We start from the raw sequence: 24,459 nt of genomic DNA, 5'->3' as shown, positions 1-24,459 counted from the left end.
GCGGAGGTTCGAGTCCTCCCTCGGGCATGGGTTTGTAAGGTTAGGTACTGATGACCATAGCAGTTAAGTCCCATAAGATTTCACACACATTTGAATCTCCGCCAACCGTCAGGTGTCTTGCCGAGTATGGATGTAGATGTAGATGCAGATATTTCCATGGGCAGATGTGGAATCTAACCAAAATCTGTTGAAAAAACTGCAAATATTTAGGAATTTAAAGAGATGGAACCCGGATAAACTTTAAGTACCAGAGGATGTAGAGAGTTTCAGAGAGAGCATTAGAGAACAGTTGACAAGAACAGGGGAAGAAATACATCAGAAGAAGAATGGGTAGCTTCGAGAGATGAAATAGTGAAGGTGGCAGAGGACCAATTAGACAAAAAGACGAGGGCTAGTAAAAATTCTTAGATAACAGAAGAAGTATTGAATTTAATTGATGAAAGGAGAAAATATAAAAATGAAGTAAATGAAGTAGAGAGAAAGAAACAAAAATGTGTCCAAAATGTGATCGACGTAGAGTGCAAAATGGTTAAGCGGGGATGGCTAGAGGACCAATGTAAGGATCTTCTTCTTCTCCTTCTTCTTCTTCTTCTTATTGGTGTCATACACTTGTTGTGTGCCGACTGCTCCTTTGCATCATGAACCAGGTCTTCAAACCTGTTGATGCCAGTTCATGTCTTGATATTCTGTGACTATAACCGCTTCCTTCTACCTGGTGGGCGCTTTCCTTCTTATCTGCCTTCTAAAATTAATTACAGAAGTTCGTACTTCTTTCCTCTCTTAATGTGCACCAGGTACGATGTCTTTCTTCTGTTAATTGTCCTCTTTAGTTCTCTATCTACCCCACCTCTACGCAGCACTTCAGCATTGCTCACTTTCTCAATCCACGGTAGTTTTAGTAATTTGCTCAAGAACCACATTTCTGTTGCTTCTGACCTCTCTACAAAAGCTCCTTTAACTGACCAAGTTTCCACCCCATAGAGTAGATAACATAGCACTGCACCACACTTGTTCTCAGATGGAGCGGCATATCTGTGTATACCAGCACATTTCATAGCTTTGGAAATCCCATAGCGAATATAATTTCCTCATCACAATCAAGTTTCGAATTTATCACAGATCCTAGATATTTAAATTTGGTTACTTTCCCGATTTTTCCACCATTAATGACTAAGGACTCGTTTCGACCACGGGTTCTTTCAACTGACATCCATTTAGTTTTCTTAGCGTTTGTTTTTACACCAAAATGCTGACCAGCTTTATCTATTTCTTTAAGGGTGTAGAGGCATATATCACTATTGGTAAGATAGATACTGCCTACAGGAAAATTAAAGAGAGCTTTGGGGAAAAAAGATCCACTTGCATGAATATCAAAAGATGAGATTAAAAACCAACTACAAACAAGGAAAGGAAAGCAGAAAGGTGGAAGGAGTTTAAAGAGGGTCTATATAACGGCGATGTAGTTGATGGCAAATGGAAGAAGACGATTTGATACTGCGTGAAAAATTTGACCAAGCACTGAATGACCAAGGCGGCGGGAGTAGACAGCATTCCTTTAGAAGTACTTATAGCCATGGGGTAGACAGCCCTGACAAAACTGTACCATCTGTATGAGAAAGGAGAAATACCCTCAGAATTCAAGAAGATTATAATAGTTCCAATCCCAAAGAAAGCAGGTGTTGACAAGTGTAAAAATTACCGAACTATCAGTTTAATAAGTAACAGCTGCAATAACTAACACGAATTTCTTACAGACGAATGGAAAAACTGGTAAAAGCCGACCTCGAGGAAGATCAGTTTGTATTTCGTAGAAATGTTGGAACTCGTGAAGCAATACTGAGCCTACGAGTTATCTTAGAACATAGGGTAAGGAAAGGTTAACCGATGTTTCTAGCATTTGTAGACTTAGTTTTTGACAAAGTTGACTGGAACACTCGCTTTCAAATTCTGAATGTGGCAGGGGTCAAATACTGGGAGCGAAAGGCTATTTAAAATTTGTGCAGAAACCAGACGGTAGATATAGGAGACGAGGGGCATGAAAGGAAAGCAGCCGTCGAGAAAGGAGTGAGACTGGGTTGTAGCCTATTCCCAATGTTATTCAATCTGTATATAGAGCAAGCAGTAAAGGAAACAAAAGAGAAATTAGTAGTACGAATTAAAATCCATGGAGAAGGAATAAAAATTCTGACGTTTGCAGATGACATTGTAATTCTGTCAGAGACACCAAAGGACCTGTACGAGCAGTTGAACGGAATGGACAGTGTCTTGAAAAGAGGACATAAGATGAACATAAAAAAAGCAAAACGAGGATAATGGAATGTAGTCGAATTAAATCAGGTGATACTGAAGGAACTAGATTGGGATATGAGACACTTAAAGTAGTAAAGGAGTTTTGCTATTTGGGGAGCAAAATTACTGACGATGGTCGAGGTAAAGGAGATATAAAATGTAGACTAGCAATGGCAAGGAAAGTATTTCTGAAGAAACGATATTTGTTAACATCGATTACAGATTTATGTGCCAGGAAGTCTTTTCTCAAATTATTGGTGTAATCATGTATGGAAGTGAAGCATGGATGATAAATACTTCACAATTGAAGCTTTCGAAATGTGGTGCTGCAGAAGAATGCTAAAAAATGGTTCAAATGGCTCTGAGCACTATGGGACTTAACATCTGAGGTCATCAGTCCCCTAGAATTTAGAACTACTTATATCTAACTAACCTCAGGACATCACACACATCCATGCCCGAGGCAGGATTCGAACCTGCGACCGTAGCGGTCGCGCGGTTCCAGACTGAAGCGCCTAGAACCGCTCGGCCACACCGGCCGGCAAGAATTCTGAAGGTTAGATGGGTAGACCAAGTAACTAATGAGGAGGTACTGAACAGTGTTGGGGAGAGGAGTAATTTTCGGCACATCTTGACAAGAAGTAAGGGTCGGTTGGTAGGACCTGTTCTGAGGCATCAACTAATCACCAGTTTAGTACTGGAGGGCAGTGTGGAGGGTAAAAATCGTAGAGGATGACCAAGAGATAAATACGCTAAGCAGATTCAGAAGGTCGTGGACAACACAAGTTACTTGGAGATGAAGGAAAAATAAAAAACTAAATGATCGGTTGGCGTCAGTGGCCGGGAATTCGCAGGCTTGAAGTTCGGCCGCCAAGTGCAAGTCTTGTTGATTGCGACGCCACATTGGGCGACTTGCGCGTCGACAATGGGCATGAAATGATGATAGCACAACACCCAGTCCCTGGGGGGAGAAAATCTCCCACCCGAGCCGAGTCGAGAATAGAACCCGAGACCTTGCATGGCATTCCAACGCGCTGACCGTTCAGCTTATGCCCGGACGAGGTGACAAAGCTTGCACAGATTAGAGTAACTTCGAGTGCTGCCCCGAACCAGTCTCTGGACTGGAGACCACAACAACACATATTGTGATTGGTGCTTGAAACATTACTTCCATTTGCTTTTTGTGAACCGCCCTCCCACTCAACAGCAAACTATGCTGACGCCAAAGTGGCGGACGATTTCACTAATAGTATCAAACGGATTAGGATTCAAAATGTTAGATGTTGCGACACACGCTGACGAAGGTGTTTCTTGTGTTACTAGCCAGATTCAGCAACTATTAGTAAGCAAAGAGAAAGTGTTCTCTTATATATGTTCATCGCCTGCGTGTCACAAAATTGATGCGTACAAAGTCATGTAATTATACTCAAAAGTGAAGTGCACTGAAGTCCCTACATATCGTTAATACGTTTCCAGATTAATAAACACAGTTTATCCAAGTTGTTAAGTTTTGTTTTGCGAGAAAGTGTGCTTCGTTATCTAAATCCTTCCCCTTAGGCGAACTTGCCCCACATTCTCATTTCGGATGCTGGGTACGCACTCGTTTAGTAGTGGAAGTAAAGGAAAGCTGTGGGCCTAAATATTCGAAACGACGATGGCGTGTGTCGCGGCTAACGCCCAGGTTCTGCGAAGTCGGGCAGGATATTGAAAGAGAACCATTACGCACGGCCACGCCGTCTGCATCGAATCCTACCCGCCATTTCCGTCGCGCTGCCATTCCGATGGCCCACGCGCGGTTGACGTTCGCTTTATCGCCAACGGTGGTGGATTTTTCGGTCGTTGCTGACTGCTGGAAATGTTCCAGCAGCTCTGAAAGTCTTGTGGAGTATGGTAATATCACGCACCAGTCTGGGTGACACGGTCAAGTACCGAACATCAAGAGAGAAATGGATTAACTTCTTACTCTAAAGGGGACTGATGACCATAGATGTTTAGTCCCATAGTGCTCAGAGCCATTTGAACCTTACACTAAATTTTCACCCGTGAAGGTGGTCAACCAAGACCAAACCACTTTGCGATGTCCTCAAAGAGGACATGTATCTGGTGAGAGTGTTTGGATTGCTAGTAAACTTCGTCAATAGACCCAATGACTTTCTGATTGAGACCAGATTTGGGAATGATACTTGCTTACGATTTGAACTGTAAACAACTAGTTCCTACAGAATGAACGTAGAGCACTTGCCCGCTAAAGGCAAAGGTCCTAGCTCAACTCTCGGTCCGGCGCACAGATTTAATCTGCCAGGAAGTTTCAACTAGTGCTTACTCATTAAGTTCAGTGATACTTCTTGTTTTCATGCACATGTAACGTTAGTCTCACGCATGCTTTGGCTCTTGGGTTTGGAGGACACTACGCCGTGAATATAGAAACACAAGAAAGAAACCTCAGGTTCGAATCCTGCCTCGGGCATACTCAGCACCCGTCTTCACAGCTACCTTTGAAAGGTGGCTGGCGAGGTATTGGTGGAAGTGAAGCTGTGATGAGGGGTCGTGAGTCTTGCTTGGGTAGCTCAAACGGTAGAGCATATGTCCGCGGAAGGCGACGTCTAGAGTTCGAGTCTCGATCCGGCACACTGTTTTAATCTGCCAGGAAGTTTCAATTCGGATCTTATTTGGAACTTCTGTATTTCCTCTATCTAGACTGTCTGCTACAATACCAGATACGCGAGCAATATTCAAGCTACCGATTAATCCATCGTGTGTTGACTACAGTTCATGAGGAGTGTTGCAATGAATCGAAGTGTGACGCATGTATTACCTTTATGTGATCGTTACACATTGTATCACTCTGTACTCTTTTTTTTGTCATCTATCATCTGACTGGTTTGATGCGGCCCGCCACGAATTCCTCTCCTGTGCTATCCTCTGTCTCTCAGGGGCATTGGGTTGTACAGAAGGGTTGGATGTCAGTCGAGACGGGGTGGTTATGGTGGTTGGTGAGTCCGGTGAAACGTAGAGGCTTTCTGAAGAACAACTGGTCATCACTACTGGCGCACCGTCTTCCTGGTGGGAGACTTGGTGGTCGGAGTTGTCCGTGCCGGCCGGCGCGGTAGATGACACGCCGTGCTGGGCGAGTCTAGTCCTGCACCGGCTGTACTTGTCTGGACCGTACCCAGGCTCTTCCTGAATAATTGCGCGAGATTAGGCGAAGCCCACCGGGTCATGTCCCAATCAGCACAACACCACAGGATTTTGCCGGGAACCGATCCAACGCCTTTTTTGAGTTCCTTGGTGGAGGAAACAGTCTTGTCCCTCTTTCTTCTGTTTATGGGCTTCTGCAGAGGCTTGTCAGAGTAACTTGACGTGGATTGTATTTGATGCAGCTTGAGGATGGCATTTCACCTGGTTTTCCATTTTGTTTTCTTTAATTTTGCTGCGCTCCCCCATTTTCTAGCTAATGCTCAACGGATTTCTGGCATGTTCTCAACTGTCTCCCGTACGGAAATTGACTTAGGTATAGCGTAAATGTTTTCAAAAAATATTTTTAGGCTCCCGGATTTAAGTTAAGTGCAGACTGTAGTTTTGGTGACTTAATTTTATGGCCTAGGGGCCTAGGCCCAATTCTGATACAGATTTAGTCACTATGTTGGTCTTAAGAAATTAAAGTCGCTTTATTTAGTGGTACTGACTTGTTTTTGCTGCCGATAAGATTTTTCCCCTTACATCCCGTAATAACTTTTAGTCGAATGAAAGAGAATATTTTACATGACGCTTGCTTGTGCTAATGATACTTACTTCTGTTAAATTGCACGTAACACTACAGAAAACAATTCCATGAGGACAACTGAACTTCCTGAGAAACTCTGAGTTGATTATATGCCCGTGAATTTATCATTAAACAAATAAAAGGCCATGTATATGTAGGATTCTGGATACTAGTTTGGAGGCTGCTTCTGCATTTATTAAGATAATGATGATATTTGTTCTACACTTAGGATATTAATTATATTTGATTCTTACCCGGTAGAAATTCCGGCTCTAAAGTATGTATTTTGCTCGAATCTATTAATTTTCACCAGCATCACGAAGCGAGCTAGCATTTGGTGGCACTTTAACCTGAACTTGTTGTTTGATTTTCTTTAGAGCCAGGACAAAGGATTTATTTTTATTGAACCTGTCCACTGGTTAAGAGAGCTGTGATGTGTACGTTGTAGTGCACTACCTGTCCTCTCATGGCTTGTTGTCGCTGATATCAGTTGTGTCGCCTGCGGGTTTGTGCCCTAACCTGACGTGGGGCTGCTCCATTACTCCACTGTCAATTTCGGGTTAAGGTTGCCTCGACATGAGTTTCGATATAAATCATTAATATTGAGTAATTTGATGGAAAAAGTGGAAATGACCGTTGGGCGTCATTTGCCGGGATGCCCCTTACGGGGCAGGTCCGGCCGCCTTGGTGCAGGTCTTATTACATTCGACGCCACATTGGGCGACCTGCGCGTCGGATGGGGATGAAATGATAATGAAGACAACACAACACCCAGTCCCTGAGCGGAGAAAATCCCCAACCCAGCTGGGAATTGAACCCGGGCCCGTAGGACGGCAATCCGTCACACTGACCACACCGCTATCGGGTCGTACAATGTTTTGATGAACTAAAATTTAGGAAAAGAATTTAAAAAAATATCTAACTTTTTTTTAAACTTGAGCGCTGCAACACACTGTTGAGGAAAAGAAATGACTGCTGATTAACAAATTGTTTTAAGGAGAACTTGCTAAAAAAGAGCCTTGAGTTGTTTTTCACAGACGTTCCTCTAGGACCTGTTGGTCGGTACCCTCCTAAGATACGAGCACTTGTTGCCTGTAACGTGCACACCATTCTTTATATGTCCGTAAGTGCTGAAACTGTCATTCCTTCTGCTGATTCATGTGGCATTATACAGTTTCCCTGAGCAGTGCTCGACCGTTTCTATCCGTCAGTATTTGAGATCTCTATGGCCTTTGTTTTCGTATAGTTGTCTCTTTGCGTTTACATTTCTCACTTGGGGAGCTGTAGATGATTTGAAAGTGAATGATTTGTCACTCACAAGGCATCAACTAACTACTTCCCGTTCAAAGTCAGTGGTCTCTTCTTACCGACCAACTCTGCTGGCATTGCTTCTTCACTGGCAACACAACTCTTCCCGCCACCTTTCATTCTGGCGCGTCTGCCTCTCGTGACATGTAGTGCTCAGTTCCTGATACGCCTCATCATGTGCTAAAGTCGTAACTCAGTGTAAACAGACTTAAAGTTTTCCCTGAGACATGTAAGACTCATCTTTATCTGCGATAATGATGGAGGCAGATGAAATGAATTAAAATTTGTATCGCGAACAGGACCCGAACCCGGGTCTTCTTGCTTAGTAGACAGAAAGCTAACAATTTTTTATCTCATTTTGTACGTTGTTGGTCGTCGAATTTGTTTGGAGAGAACATCCAATGATGGTTGTACATGTTAATCGTTGATCCATTAAATCAGTTTTATTTATTATAGAGTGCAGGTAACCCTCTGGCCGAATACGTTGATTTACCGTGCCGGACCAGTTTCTTTATCCTCGAGACTCCGTAGCGATATCGTTGCCACAATGGCTAGAAGGGATTCGGCGTTAGAGGCGTCCAGGCTTAATCCCACGGATGGTAGCTTCACACCAACTGCCGCTAGGACGAGTGCGCGTACCAAATATCCGACCCTGCGGTTCCTCTCGTACTGAGCTGGATTACTGTCGCAAAGACACAGTCATCAGTGGGGTAAAACTAACCTCTTTCACGACGGTCTAAGCCATTAGACCACCGCAGCACTATGGTCACTATCGCTAAACAAACTACACAAGTCCAGTGTCTTCCCCAACACTAACTTCAGTTCCTATCTTCAACATATTTTCCACAATACATTGTCACGCGGTGGTGTAATCGTTGGTTTTTCTGCCCAATAAGCAAGCAAAACTCGTTTAGAGTCCCGGCCGCGGCATAAATTTCAATTCCTTTCTTCTCATTATCATGAATATAGTGATTTTATATTTCAATGACAATTTGTGGCGTATCGATACATCGACCAAAATAATAAGTCCGTGAAACAAAACTGCAAATTCCGATTGTTGCACGAGCACGGTGAATCGAAAGCAAGCGGATGCGCTTTGACACATAAATGGAAAGTTCTATCTCGTAAGTGAAAGAGGCGAATGCCGTAAAGCTGTCATTCTGCTTCTTAAAATTTAACAGTTTTCCTAGATAAAAACAAGGGTCAGCAGATACACTCCTGGAAACCGAAATAAGAACACCGTGAATTCATTGTCCCAGGAAAGGGAAACTTTATTGACACATTCCTGGGGTCAGATACATCACATGATCACACTGACAGAACCACAGGCACATAGACACAGGCAACAGAGCATGCACAATGTCGGCACTAGTACAGTGTATATCCACCTTTCGCAGCAATGCAGGCTGCTATTCTCCCATGGAGAAGATCGTAGAGATGCTGGATGTAGTCCTGTGGAACGGCTTGCCATGCCATTTCCACCTGGCGCCTCAGTTGGACCAGCGTTCGTGCTGGACGTGCAGACCGCGTGAGACGACGCTTCATCCAGTCCCAAACATGCTCAATGGGGGACAGATCCGGAGATCTTGCTGGCCAGGGTAGTTGACTTACACCTTCTAGAGCACGTTGGGTGGCACGGGATACATGCAGACGTGCATTGTCCTGTTGGAACAGCAAGTTCCCTTGCCAGTCTAGGAATGGTAGAACGATGGGTTCGATGACGGTTTGGATGTACCGTGCACTATTCAGTGTCCCCTCGACGATCACCAGTGGTGTACGGCCAGTGTATGAGATCGCTCCCCACACCATGATGCCGGGTGTTGGCCCTGTGTGCCTCGGTCGTATGCAGTCCTGATTGTGGCGCTCACCTGCACGGCGCCAAACACGCATACGATCATCATTGGCACCAAGGCAGAAGCGACTCTCATCGCTGAAGACGACACGTCTCCATTCGTCCCTCCATTCACGCCAGTCGCGACACCACTGGAGGCGGGCTGCACGATGTTGGGGCGTGAGCGGAGGACGGCCTAACGGTGTGCGGGACCGTAGCCCAGCTTCATGGAGACGGTTGCGAATGCTCGTCGCCGATACCCCAGGAGCAACAGTGTCCCTAATTTGCTGGGAAGTGGCGGTGCGGTCCCCTACGGCACTGCGTAGGATCCTACGGTCTTGGCGTGCATCCGTGCGTCGCTGCGGTCCGGTCCCAGGTCGACGGGCACGTGCACCTTCCGCCGACCACTGGCGACAACATCGATGTACTGTGGAGACCTCACGCCCCACGTGTTGAGCAATTCGGCGGTACGTCCACCCGGCCTCCCGCATGCCCACTATACGCCCTCGCTCAAAGTCCGTCAACTGCACATACGGTTCACGTCCACGCTGTCGCGGCATGCTACCAGTGTTAAAGACTGCGCCCGGTTCCTGGTGTGTCCGCTGTGCCGTGCGTGTGATCATTGCTTGTACAGCCCTCTCGCAGTGTCCGGAGCAAGTATGGTGGGTCTGACACACCGGTGTCAATGTGTTCTTTTTTCCATTTCCAGGAGTGTAGTTGCAAATGGCACCGTCAGTTTGAAGAAACAGAATATTTATACAAAAGAGAAAAGTACCGTGCGGCTAGGTTCATCACAAAAACGTTGAAAGAATTCGACTTCCTTTGGATGTAGTACACGGAAACAGATGTACGAAGCCATTCGGCAGTTATAAATGCAAGAAACAACCAGTTGGTGGGTTTTGATAACCAATGTGGAAGTGAAACACGTAAGTAAGTACAATTGTATGGAAACTGAAACAAGAATTCTAAATTACACATACGGAATATGCGAGGGAAGTTCTGTGTTTCAGTGTCGGCGGGCCCCTGTGTCTCCGTACTTGGCACCCAATGACTTCCTATTTAAAGAGTTAAGAGGAACACATTACGCATAACTTGGTGATGTTGAGAGCAGAGAGGAATTGGGAATAATTCTATCGATGACACAGAAACGAAAATGTGGGCATGTACTGATATTAACGACTTCTTCAAAAGGCATATTTTCGGTTCAAGCGTCTGGAAGGGTCACCTCGGAATTGATTAAACTGGTCGGAAGATCGTGTATTACTTCCATCAACATCTAAGTAAAGTGGTGGAAGGACTGAGAACCCATGATCGGGAGGTAAGGTGTGTGACGTCTTCGCCACATGACGGAAGACCAAAAGTCCGAGCATTGTCGGCTCTCTGAAGTAAGATAGGCACGGGTCTGTGGCAGATCTGACGGCAGAGTACCTCCCATTAGATACTAGTACACTTTGTATAAAAGTATAACACACTGAAGGACATCAGCTGGGTTTTCATTGAACCCGTGGTAGTAACAGACGATACCGAGACAGCTGTGGACAGCGTGAGTAGCCGGCCGCGGTGGTCTAGCAGTTGTAGGCGCTACAGTCCGGAACCGCGAGACTGCCACGGTCGCAGGTTCGTATCCTGCCTCGGGCATGCATGTGTGTGATGTCCTTAGGTTAGTTAGGTTTAAACAATTCTAAGTTGTATGGGATTGATGACCTCCGATGTTAAGTTCCATAGCGCTCAGAGCCATTTGAACCATTATTTGAACAGCGTGAGCGCTATAGCGGATAGTCTGCGTCCCGCTATGATCCGTGTCTTCCGTGCGGTGATGGCATTTTTCAACGGGGTAACTGTCCATGTAACAAGACTGATATCGTGCTAAAATAGTTTGAGGAACACGATAGTGAACACAAGGGGATGTGTTGGCCTGATCTGTATCGACTGAATCACATCTGGGACGCTATCATGCGCCACCTCCGCGGCGTCCACAAACTAGCGGATCGTAATTGCGTGATCTGTTGGTAGACTTTTGTGTTACTTGCAGCCGAAAACCTACCATCGACTTTTCAAAACAATGCATTGCGGAGCTGCTATTTCGGGTCCAAAAGATGAGTAAACACGTTATTTTTTAGGATGTCATAATATTTTTGATCGTTAATTTATTAAGTGTACAAAAATGTCGTTTGTAACTTACTTTTACGAGGAGCGTTCAATATGGACGGCAATTGTTCTTCTGAAAGCAGCGTGGTTTTATTCATGGTTCCGATACTTCATATTACTCCCCACTCTTTGGCTACAAAACCCAATTTTCCAGAATAATCTCCGTTAATTGCGACGGCCTTAGACCACCTTAATGGGAATGCCTATATTACCTCATGGTACCTCCTACTGGTAGACGGCGGAGCCAGTGTCTTGCCGCATCAGTAACCTCACCACCAGCTACGTACTACTTGTCGCGTAGTGCATCCTTCATAGGCCTAAACAGATGGGTGTCTTCTGTTAGGAGTAGAGGAACCCAGCAGGCACACACTTCTGAGTGTCCAAACTGGGGGACGAGTCGAGATGAGCAGCGAGCTGTTTGATTGTGATCAGTCGATCACCTCGAATGAGAGTGTCCGCACGTTCCAACATGGAAGGAGTCACAGTCGTGTGCGGCCGGCCGGCGCGCGGGAGATCGAACAGGTTTACCGTATATTGTGACTATGATGTCAAATGGCTATCGTTATGCATAGCGATACATCGATAACAATTAAACATCATGTGCAAGATCAACACTTCTTCAGCCAGTTTCAATTGAAAAAAAAATGCGGCATTTGCTATAGGATACCGTGTAATAATCCCGTTATAGCCCGTATAGTTTCATGAAGTTCGAATAGTTTCAGAAAAAAAGTACTGCATAACTTATTGGAGCAAGGAGTTACAAAAGTGCGGCTAAAAGTGTGTGGCTAGATTTGCATCATTTTATTCGTCTGATAAACTGGCATAGAAACGTGTAGTAATCTGTGTTTAGCAACAATTTTTTTCTGATCACAGGAATCTTCGCTGTGCAATCCCCTGGGTGTGATGGTAGCACTTAGATAATAAATTGCCCCCTGAAGTACACCGCAGAAGTAAAATGCAACAACAAACGTTTGTGTCTCTTCGCTGTCAAAGGGGGTACATTGTGAATGGCACAAACATTACAATAAACGGAGCAATCGCTGCGTTAAAAAAAAATTTTCATTGGTTCCTGACAAAACACAGTAGGATCATTCAAAGGGAAATTTATTCCTGATGTTGTGAAAAACGTTTGTCATTTGATCACGAACCCGCTTTTCGATTGTTCTTTCATCATCAAGTAAGAACTGAGCGTGGTAACCACGGATACAGTGACGTGGCACTTCCTGAAAATACATAAAGTGATGAGATACAGAGTGTTTAGAAAGAAAAGTATTACTTTTTCATATCGAGAAAAATCGTAAGTTTATAAATATATAAATCATATGAAATCAGTGGAAATTATTACATTTAAGAAATGAAAACTGAAGCTCCCAGAATGAGATTTTCACTCTGCAGCGGAGTGTGCGCTTATATGAAACTTCCTGGCAGATTAAAACTGTGTACCGAACCGAGACTCGAACTCGGGACCTGCCAGGAACTTTCATATCAGCGCACACTGCGCTGCAGAGTGAAAATCTCTTTCTGGAAACATCCCCCAGGCTGTGGCTAAGCCATGTCTACGCAATATCCTTTCTTACAGGAGTGCTAGCTCTACAGGGTTCGCAGGAGAGCTTCTGTAAAGTTTGGAAGGTAGGAGACGAGATACTGGCAGAAGTAAAGCTGTGAGGACGGGCCATGAGTTGTGCTTGGGTAGCTCAGTTGGTAGAGCACTTGCCCTCGAAAGGCAAGGTCCCGAGTTCGAGTCTCGGTCCGACACACAGATTTAATCTGCCAGGAAGTTTCAAAATTGAAGCTCATTTTAGTGTTGTAATCTAACGTTCGCATAGTTAATAATTTAACAGGGGAAATTAGAAATTGTGATTGGTGAACCCGGAACCCAATATCCAGAACCTAGTTGTTTGATATCGAATGTCTAACGGTTTTCAGGAACAATAACAACGTGTTTTTTCAATATTTCGAGTAATTATCAGCTAATTCAAAAATTTTTTATGCTGTCATAGCATAACTCTTAAGAAGTGTAATCTAATGTTGAAAGTTTAACACAAAACGACAAGCATTACAGTTAGAATCTGTTGGTTTTGTAGCAGCATAACATTCATCCACTATTTGAGAATAAGAGTGCGTAACCGCTTAGAACTTTATGTTCGTATAATTAAACACCTTTCTAAACATTTTCCTCCTTACACAATTATTGTCAAATATTCAGGACCATCGATAATTTGTAAACAAATCATATGTCGAAAGCTATTTTACTCTTGGGACATTAACGAATCATCGGTTTGCTGGTACTGAGCTGGCATTGATTCAAAATACACTATGTGATCTAAAGTATCCGGACACCTGGCTGAAAATGACTTACAAGATCATGGCGCTCTCCATTGGTGATGATGGAATTAAATATGGTATTGGCCCAACCTTAGCCTTAATGATAGTTTTCACTCGCAGCCAGATGCTTGATGGTTTCTTGGAGAATGACAGCCCATTCTTCACGGAGTGCTGCACTGAGGAGAGGTATCGATGTCTGTCGGTGAGGCCTGGCACGAAGTCGCAGCTCCAAAACATTCCAAAAGTGTCATATGGGATTCTGGTCAGGAATCTGTGCAGGCCAGTTCTTCTCGTGTAACCACTCTGCCACAGGCTGTCCATTACTAACAGGTGCTCGATTGTGTTGAAAGATGCAATCGCCATCTCCGAACTGCTCTTCAACAGTGGGAAGCAAGGAAGTGCTTAAAACATCAACGTAGGCCTGTGCTGTGATAGTGACACGCAAAATAAGGGGTGCAAGACCCCTCCACGAAAACACAACCACACCACTGCCTCTGAATTTTACTGGTAAAGCTACATACGCTGACAGATGAGGTTCACCGGGCATTCGCCATACCCACACCCTACCAATCGCATCGTCACATTGTGTACCGTGATTTCAGCTGTTCAGCTATGATTACGCTCCTTAAACCAAGCGAGGCGTCTTGAGCCTTTTACCGGCTTGAAGTGTGGCGTATGAGCAGTTGCTCGACCATGAAATCCATGTTTTTTCACCTCCCGTCTAACTGTTATAGTACTTGTAGTGGATCCTGATGCAGTTTGGATTTCCTGTGTGATGGTCTGGATACATGTCTGCCTATTATACATTACGACCCTCTTCAACAGTCGGCGTTCTCTGTAAACGGTGGACCTAGGGATGTTTAGGAGTGTGGAAATCTCGTGTACGGACGTATGACACGAGTGACACCCAATCACCTGACCACGTTCGAAGTCCGTGAGTTCCGCGGAGAGCCCTAGTCTGCTCTCTCACGATGTCTAATGACTACTGAGGTCGCTGATATGGAATAATTGGCAGTAGGTGACAGCACAATGCACCTACTATAAAGAAAACGTATGTTTTTGATGGTATCCGGATACCTTTGATCACATAGTGTACATTTTCAGAAATTTATACCTCAAATTAAGGTCTATTTTGATACTGGTAGACTTTTGTTGGCCATAAATACCCTTTTTGTCAGTGATAGTCTGCTTTAGATTTCCTCATTTCTCCGGCCGTCATTGGTTATTTTGCTGCCTAGTTAGCAGAATTTCTTAACTGTATCTATTTCGTAACCATCAATCTTGATGTTCAGTTTCTCGCTTGTTCTTACTTCTGGTACTTCTCTTTACTTTTGACTTTCTTCGATTTACTCTCAGTTCATATTCTTTAACCGTTAGACCATTTCCTCCTCAGCAGATCATGCAATTCTACTTCATTTTCAATCAGGGCAGCAATATCATCAGCGAATCTTGTCACTGATATCCTTTCACCTTGAATTTTAGTTCCACTCCCGAGTGTTACTTTATTACTATATTTCTTTCTAATTTTCTGTATTAATTTCACTCTATTTCCAGTGTTTCTTTCACGAGTGATAAATTCATTCATTTTGTTGACGGCTCACTTTCATCAGAATTTGATGTTTTGCGAGTGTGTTTGAGTTTTGGACCCACCTGCGTGATGTTGTACACCAATTCTTTCATCACCTAATTTCATTTACGTCTTACGTAACCTATCTCACTGGAAGAAAATCATGCAAATGTCTTGATAGGTTTCTATCAAGCGTTATCTTTCAATGTAGGGAAATAAATACTTGACGGCTCTTCTCTCTCTAATTGCAGCCCATGTGTACGAATAAAGTGTGCCGTACCTTAATGTAACATAAATATTTTGCGTTGTTACTTATTACTACCCATATTACTATTGTATTGCCACTATAGTGACGGGTTTTGTACTTCATTACCTTATGAACCCATCTTGTATTCTAGACTTGTTTATAAAACGTAACTGATTAAGTATACAGAAACTGAAACTTACCTCTTACTGATGTGAATGATTTTCCCGGAGATGTATTGGCGTTTATATCAGTTACCATCTATCCCATGTATTCACAAGCATAAAACACTCTATGTTATGGAGCTTACCTCACCAACTGCCTCGTGTGCGTTGTGTAGCCCAGTATTTAAATTACTAGTAATTCTCAGTCGCACAATATAAATCGACTAGCACTTTATTCATTACCACGTGCATTCGGGAGGACGACGGTTCAATCCCGCGTCCGGCCATCCTGATTTAGGTTTTCCGTGATTTCCCTAAATCACTCCAGGCAAATGCCGGGATGGTTCCTCTGAAAGGGCACGACCGACTTCCTTCCCCATCCTTTCCTAATCCGATGAGACCGACGACCACGAGGTCTGGTCTCCTTCCCCAAAAAACAACCAACCAACATTACCACGTGCAGTACATTTCTATGAAACAGAATCAAGGAACCGTTTATCAAACTCTGAATTTATATGCTTACAATCTGCAGTCAGTGGCATACTCATCTTTTGATTCTCAGTATTCATGCAGGACTGCCTTTGTTGAATGAGATTCAAATAACTTCTCTTCACATGCTGAACGAACATTAATACAATCCGTAATCAGTGGTGTATATTCTTCTTTGCTTTTCAGCGTATTTGAATGGACTCTCTTGTTTTACAGAAAGCTTTCCACATATGACTCCTTTGAGGAAGAATCTTGTAACATAAATTTTCTCTGATCCTACATAATGTATTCTGAAGGCACTAATCGTTCAATTGGCGTATTCTGGCAGGTGATCCCAGCTACTATTTTAGCAACATTAAACCAATAACAGTCGGCTTGCCTTACAAAGATTAGTCATAATACACAACATAAAAACTAAAAAATCCTGTAATTGATCTACCTTGCCACGTAGGCAACAATAGGTCCACCAGACTTATAGAAGCAGTGTACTGTCTTTGCAGTTCAAAACTTGTACAAACGTATTTAGTTGCGTAATGGAACCAGCCCATAACACATCCCATCATCACAATACCGATTAGTATTTAATTTTACTATTCAGGGACTCTTTCTGTAAGAAAAATTGTTCAGAATGAAAAGCCGATGTGGTATAATTATCGGTATGCCACTACAGTGCAAACTAGAACTAATACTATGTAACAAATTTTGACGTTGCTTGAAGTTGTACAGGATTATTTCAGATTTCAGGAAAAGATTTGTTAAGTTTTATACACACCCACATAGGAACGTTATACAATAGTACAGTCCTTTCTAAACACGGTGTTTCCTCTGTAGCGGTTATGTATGTTAGGTAGTACATCATTCCACGTGTGACTACAAGATTATGCTGTTGTCAGGCGATAGCGGAAGAAACAGAAAGGCGGCTTGCGATCTAATAAATAATATTTTGTTGAATATCGATTATTATTTTCATGTTCTGTTGAGCGCCGATGGAAAATATAGTCAATGCTAATACTTTTAGTTAATTGATAGTTACTTATGAAAAGCGTTAGCTCATTATTCGGCTGCAGGCTTTACATGAAAGTTCACCGGGTGTATCCTTCAAGAGGGACTTAACAAAACCACGATTCATGAATGACACAGGTAGTCCCAACAAAACTAGTTTTGCCCAAAAGGTGTTTGGCAGTGTCTGATACCTGACGAAGGACATCTGCCACAGAGCGAAATCGTCCGAAGTAGCTGGATGATGGTTTCGTGAAGAAAATTTCAAGAAAAGCGCCAGAGTGGATTTCTGATTAGGGAAGCGACATTTCTGAGCGCTTTAGTGGCCGTTTCCCGCACAGACGGAATATTTTCTTGAACCAGACCCCTTACGCGCACTGCAGTAAAAGCCACCGTCGGCATAAAGCCGCCCTTCCAGACGCGTTTCTTTACGATCACTCCGTGGAGTGGCCCACAGGCCTGACGTTATTGTGTTTGCTCGTTCTCGCGCGAGCAGGCGTTTGAAACAGGGCCCCAGAAGTAATTGAATGCAAACAACAAGAAAGAAGATAAAATAGCTCACAGGCCGGCAGCAAACGAGTAAAGAAATTGAAAAAAGTATTATGTGTGTGCTGGAGAAACGAGAGGGTAATACGTGGTATGAGGCAAAATTTACAATCTCTATGTTCCTATACTAAAAGATGAGAGTGCGAAGAAAAATCACACTTGAATCACGGCTTCACTGTGTTCTTCAAATTCTTGAGTGCCTTATCTTTTTGTATTACTTGGTCGTTGCGAATTTTGTATCGTCTTTCATTATGAACTTACCGTCTTTAGTAATGGGTGATATTCTAGAACCTCCTTAACTTTTAAATATAGATCATCAGTACTAGCGGTTGAAAACTTTTGGTATAAGAAGTCAATTACATCCTATCGACGGAATTGTAAAAGGAATATGCTTCCGAGACCCTCGTTCTCTTGGCGTGGGAACATGCCCGAAAGGCAATAATCAACGGCATTCGCATGACGAAGCAAAAATAGCTTCTAACAACGAAGGTACAAAATACTTTTCCACAGGACGTAACTGAAAACAGATAATCTTCCATTAGGCAAATGTTCGCAGCTAATTCTTCATTCCGATCTACGAGAGTGGTCTCCCAGTGTGAAGGTGTATATGAGGGAAAGAATGAACAACTGAAAAAAAAACTTAGCGTTTTGTGAGACTGAATGAGTGTTGACAGAAGAGCAAAACTGGTAAGCTGGTAAGGAAGAGAGAAAATCTGAAAGGAAAAATTTAAGACTCCTTATGAAACAGTGGGTGTCAGTGAAGTGAAATGGAATCAATATACAGCTTTCTGGTTAGCTAAATATAAGGTAACGTCACCGGCAGCGGAATATGTTATGATGGTAGTAGGAGACGTTAAAAATAGGAAGTTAGAAGAGAGAGTGAAAGTGAGCAGTGAACAGTTGACTGAAATAATTATTCCCATCATAATCATCAAGAGTAGAAAATAGTGAAAGCTTAGTAAGAATCATTATAGGGGCGTAGGGCAGTTAGTGACTGTGAGCAATTCACTTATATAATAATTCCCATCAGAAGCGATAGCAAATAAAAACCCAACAATAGCGGTTCAGATACTCATGCAGACGTTACAAACAGAAGAATAAAGCACTTAGAAAGTTAAACAGGTAACACAGTGTGTAATAGAAGAGAAAAAATTAATAACTTATGGAGCACTTAGCAATCTATTAGAGGAAGGAATTACGTATTTAAGCGAGGAAAAATACACGGTATCAGAAAAAATATTTGAGTCTGCAGTTTATTTCAGCTTTTAATTTCGAATACAGTGTTCAAAAGTCACTAAAGGATTGGAAAAGCCTGGATTCGCGGGAAGTATCAGATGCATTACGTAATGGTGAGACAAAGATTTCGAAAGTCAGATATCGTTTGTAGGGCGTAAGCAGAATCAGGTAGTACCAATTTAGGTTATAATAATAATAATAATAATAATAATAAAGAGAAAAGTAAAGTTTAAGAGAATGGTTAAGAAGAATATGTTTAATGAAATTATGAGAAACTAGCGATAAGGATAGAGAACTGAAGTGGGGGTAACAGGAAGGGTGATGGGAAGGGTGGGGGAGGAAAGACAAATACAGTACAATTACAAAGGTAGTATGAGACAGCTGTAGTGGGTAAGCATATATCACTTATTGATGCACATACTTTTCTGTCCTTTGCTAACAAAACGATATATCTAGACCGATGAGCCAAAAAAAAAAAAAAAAAAAACTGCTACACCCGTCTAATATCGTGTAGGGCCTCTGTGAGCACGCAGAAGTACCACAACACTACGTGCCATGGACTCGACTAATGTCTGAAGTAGTGCTGGAGGGAGTTGACACCATGAGTCCTACAGGGCTGACCATAAATCCGTAAGAGGACGAGGGGGTGGCGATCTCTTCTGAACAGCACGTTGCAGGGCATCCCAAGTATGCTCAATAATGTTCGTGTCTGGGGAGTTTGATGGCCAACGGAAGTATTTAACCTCAGAAGAATGTTCCTGGAGCCATTCTGTAGCAATTCTGGACCTGTGTGATGTCATATTGTCTTGCTGGAGTTGCCGAAGTCCGTCGGAATGCACGATGGACATGAATAGATGGAGGTGATCAGACAGAATGCTTACGTGTTGTCACCTGTCAGGGTCGTATCTAGACATATAAGGGGTCCCGTATCCCTCCAACTGCACATGCACAAACCTCTGCTGACATGCAGGGTCCATGGATTCATAAGTTTGTCTCCATTTCTGTACAAGTCCATCCGCTCGGTACATCTGAAACGAGACTCGTCCGACCAGGCAACATGTTTCCCGTCATCAACAGACCAATGTCGGTGCTGACGGCGCAGGCTCTGTGTCGTGCAGTCATCAAGGGTACATGAGTGGGCCCTCGCTTCCGAAAGCCAATATCGATTGTGTTTCGTAGAATGGCTCGCACGTTGACACTTGTTGATGGCCCAGCACTGAAATCAGTAGCAATTTGCAGAAGGACTGGACATTTGTCACGCTGAACGGTTCACTTCAGTGGTCGCTGGTCTCGTTCTTGCAGGTTCTTTTTACGGCTGCATTGATGTCGGAGATCTGATGTTTTACCAGATTCCTGATATTCGGGGTACACTCGTGAAGTGGTCGTACAGAGAAATCCCCACGTCATCGCTACCTTGTAGATGCTGTGTCCCATCACTCGTGCGCCGACTATATCTCCCTGTTCAAAATTACTTAAATCTTGATAACTGGCCATTGTAGCAGCAGTAAGCCATCTAACAACTGTGGCAGACACTTGTCGTCTTATATAGGCTTTACCGACCGCAGCACCGTTTTCTGCCTGTTTACATATCTCTGTATTTACATACGCATGCCTTTGGCGCTTCAACGTATTTTAGAAACTAGAAAATGTTCTCTATAGTTTGAAGAAAAGCATGGTCTTAAAAGTACTTGCTGTAGCTATTGACGAATAATACACCATAAGTAAAAGAACCAATAACGAGCAATCTGATAGAAGATCAGGAAAGAAAAGCTGAGATTAAAACGGTCATAATACGTTGCGCCCCCCCCCCCCCATGAACCATGAACCTTGCCGTTGGTGGGGAGGCTTGCGTGCCTCAGCGATACAGATAGCCGTACCGTAGGTGCAACCACAACGGAGGGGTATCTGTTGAGAGGCCAGACAAACGTGTGGTTCCTGAAGAGGGGCAGCAGCCTTTTCAGTAGTTGCAAGGGCATCAGTCTGGATGATTGACTGATCTGGCCTTGTAACAATAACCAAAACGGCCTTGCTGTGCTGGTACTGCGACCGGCTGAAAGCAAGGGGAAACTACAGCCGTAATTTTCCCCGATTGCATGCAGCTTTACTGTATGATTACATGATGATGGCGTCCTCTTGAGTAAAATATTCCGGAGGTAAAATAGTCCCCCATTCGGATCTCCGGGCGGGGACTATTCAAGAGGATGTCGTTATCAGGAGAAAGAAAACTGGCGTTCTACGGATCGGGGCGTGGAATGTCAGATCCCTTAGTCGGGCAGGTAGGTTAGAAAATTTAAAAAGGGAAATGGATAGGTTGAAGTTAGATGTAGTGGGAATTAGTGAAGTTCGGTGGCAGGAGGAACAAGACTTCTGGTCAGGTGACTACAGGGTTATAAACACAAAATCAAATAGGGGTAATGCAGGAGTAGGTTTAATAATGAATAGGAAAATCGGAATGCGGGTAAGCTACTACAAACAGCATAGTGAACGCATTATTGTGGCCAAGATAGATACGAAGCCCACACCTACTACAGTAGTACAAGTTTATATGCCAACTAGCTCTGCAGATGACGAAGAAATTGAAGAAATGTACGATGAAATAAAAGAAATTATTCAGATTGTGAAGGGAGACGAAAATTTAATAGTCATGGGTGACTGGAATTCGAGTGTAGGAAAAGGGAGAGAAGGAAACATGGTAGGTGAATATGGATTGGGGGACAGAAATGAAAGAGGAAGCCGCCTGGTAGAATTTTGCACAGAGCACAACATAATCATAGCTAACGCTTGCTTTAAGAATCATGAAAGAAGGCTGTATACATGGAAGAACCCTGGAGATACTAAAAGGTATCAGATAGATTATATAATGGTAAGACAGAGATATAGGAAGCAGGTTTTAAATTGTAAGACATTTCCAGGGGCAGATGTGGACTCTGGCCACAATCTATTGGTTATGACCTGTAGATTAAAACTGAGGAAACTGCAAAAAGGTGGGAATTTAAGGAGATGGGACCTGGATAAACTAAAAGAACCAGAGGTTGTACAGAGATTCAGGGAGAGCATAAGGGAGCAATTGACAGGAATGGGGGAAATAAATACAGTAGAAGAAGAATGGGTAGCTTTGAGGGATGAAGTAGTGAAGGCTGCAGAGGATCAAGTAGGTAAAAAGACGAGGGCTAGTAGAAATCCTTGGGTAACAGAAGAAATATTGAATTTAATTGATGAAAGGAGAAAATATAAAAATGCAGTAAGTGAAACAGGCAAAAAGGAATACAAACGTCTCAAAAATGAGATCGACAGGAAGTGCAAAATCGCTAAGCAGGGATGGCTAGAGGACAAATGTAAGGATGTAGAGGCCTATCTCACAAGGGGTAAGATAGATACCGCCTACAGGAAAATTAAAGAGACCTTTGGAGATAAGAGAACCACTTGCATGAATATCAAGAGCTCAGATGGAAACCCAGTTCTAAGCAAAGAAGAGAAAGCAGAAAGGTGGAAGGAGTATATAGAGGGTCTATACAAGGGCGATGTACTTGAGGACAATATTATGGAAATGGAAGAGGATATAGATGAAGATGAAATGGGAGATATGATACTGCGTGAAGAGTTTGACAGAGCACTGAAAGACCTGAGTCGAAACAAGGCCCCCGGAGTAGACAACATTCCATTGGAACTACTGACGGCCCTGGGAGAGCCAGTCCTGACAAAACTCTACCATCTGGTGAGCAAGATGTATGAAACAGGCGAAATACCCTCAGATTTCAAGAAGAATATAATAATTCCAATCCCAAAGAAATCAGGTGTTGACAGATGTGAAAATTACCGAACTATCAGCTTAATAAGTCACAGCTGCAAAATACTAACACGAATTCCTTACAGACGAATGGAAAAACTAGTAGAAGCCAACCTCGGGGAAGATCAGTTTGGATTCCGTAGAAACACTGGAACACGTGAGGCAATACTGACCTTACGACTTATCTTAGAAGAAAGATTAAGGAAAGGCAAACCTACGTTTCTAGCATTTGTAGACTTAGAGAAAGCTTTTGACAATGTTGACTGGAATACTCTCTTTCAAATTCTAAAGGTGGCAGGGGTAAAATACAGGTTGCGAAAGGCTATTTACAATTTGTACAGAAACCAGGTGGCAGTTATAAGAGTCGAGGGACATGACAGGGAAGCAGTGGTTGGGAAGGGAGTAAGACAGGGTTGTAGCCTCTCCCCGATGTTGTTCAATCTGTATATTGAGCAAGCAGTAAAGGAAACAAAAGAAAAATTCGGAGTAGGTATTAAAATTTATGGAGAAGGAATAAAAACTTTGAGGTTCGCCGATGACATTGTAATTCTGTCAGAGACAGCAAAGGACTTGGAAGAGCATTTGAATGGAATGGACAGTGTCTTGAAAGGAGGATATAAGATGAATATCAACAGAAGCAAAACAAGGATAATGGAATGTAGTCTAATTAAGTCGGGTGATGCTGAGGGAATTAGATTAGGAAATGAGGCACTTAAAGTAGTAAAGGAGTTTTGCTATTTGGGGAGCAAAATAACTGATGATGGTCGAAGTAGAGAGGATATAAAATGTAGGCTGGCAATGGCAAGGACAGCGTTTCTGAAGAAGAGAAATTTGTTAACATCCAGTATTGATTTAAGTGTCAGCAAGTCATTTCTGAAAGTATTTGTATGGAGTGTAGCCATGTATGGAAGTGAAACATGGACAATAAATAGTTTGGACAAGAAGAGAATAGAAGCTTTCGAAATGTGGTGCTACAGAAGAATGCTGAAGATTAGATGGGTAGATCACATAACTAATGAGGAAGTATTGAACAGGATTGGGGAGAAGAGAAGTTTGTGGCACAACTTGTCCAGAAGAAGGGATCGGTTGGTAGGACATGTACTGAGGCATCAAGGGATCACCAGTTTAGTATTGGAGGGCAGCGTGGAGGTTAAAAATCGTAGAGGGAGACCAAGAGATGAATACACTAAGCAGATTCAGAAGGATGTAGGTTGCAGTAGGTACTGGGAGATGAAAAAGCTTGCACAGGATAGAGTAGCATGGAGAGCTGCATCAAACCAGTCTCAGGACTGAAGACCACAACAACAACAACGTTGCGGCAGATTTTCTTTTCTACTGATGAAATTGTAAATCGAAGAAAAATAAAGGAAATGAGAAATAAAATCAGTACTAGGATGAAATCTGAATATGGTTGTATATCAGTAAAGATGAGAAGGAATTGCAGGACTTGGTAAATTAAGTAAGCAGACAATTTAGCACCTAATACAAGCGAAATAAAGATGAAAGTATTGCAAACATAGGAAAACTGCACATAAAAATTGGGAACCCCTTAGAATATTAAGTAAAGAAATGCTGCTAAATATGAAACAAACAAATACATGACGTGCAGGGGACATATAGAGCAAACAGTCACAGCTATAGAGAGGTTTCCTCACAGTCCTTCGCAGCGGCGTGTCTGATCGGAGTCCTCTGTTTTCAAGCGAAGTCGATTCCAATAAAATACATGAGATTCCGATGCCTGTCTCTGCCATCGTCGTCAGAAT

At 43.0% G+C, this 24,459-nt stretch overlaps 1 non-coding gene across 1 annotated transcript; it reads left to right on the top strand.

Annotated features, from left to right (window-relative positions):
• The first annotated feature begins 13,022 nt into the window (after positions 1–13,022).
• Trnas-cga lies at positions 13,023–13,096 on the top strand. The gene has a single exon. It is a non-coding gene; the product is annotated as a tRNA-Ser (tRNA).
• Positions 13,097–24,459: the final 11,363 nt, after the last annotated feature.

This window comes from Schistocerca piceifrons, chromosome 1 (genome assembly GCF_021461385.2).
Source record: "Schistocerca piceifrons isolate TAMUIC-IGC-003096 chromosome 1, iqSchPice1.1, whole genome shotgun sequence".
NCBI classification, from domain to species: domain Eukaryota; kingdom Metazoa; phylum Arthropoda; class Insecta; order Orthoptera; family Acrididae; genus Schistocerca; species Schistocerca piceifrons.
Note: the sequence above shows the minus strand (reverse complement) of the source record. Positions and strands in the feature narration are given on the sequence as shown.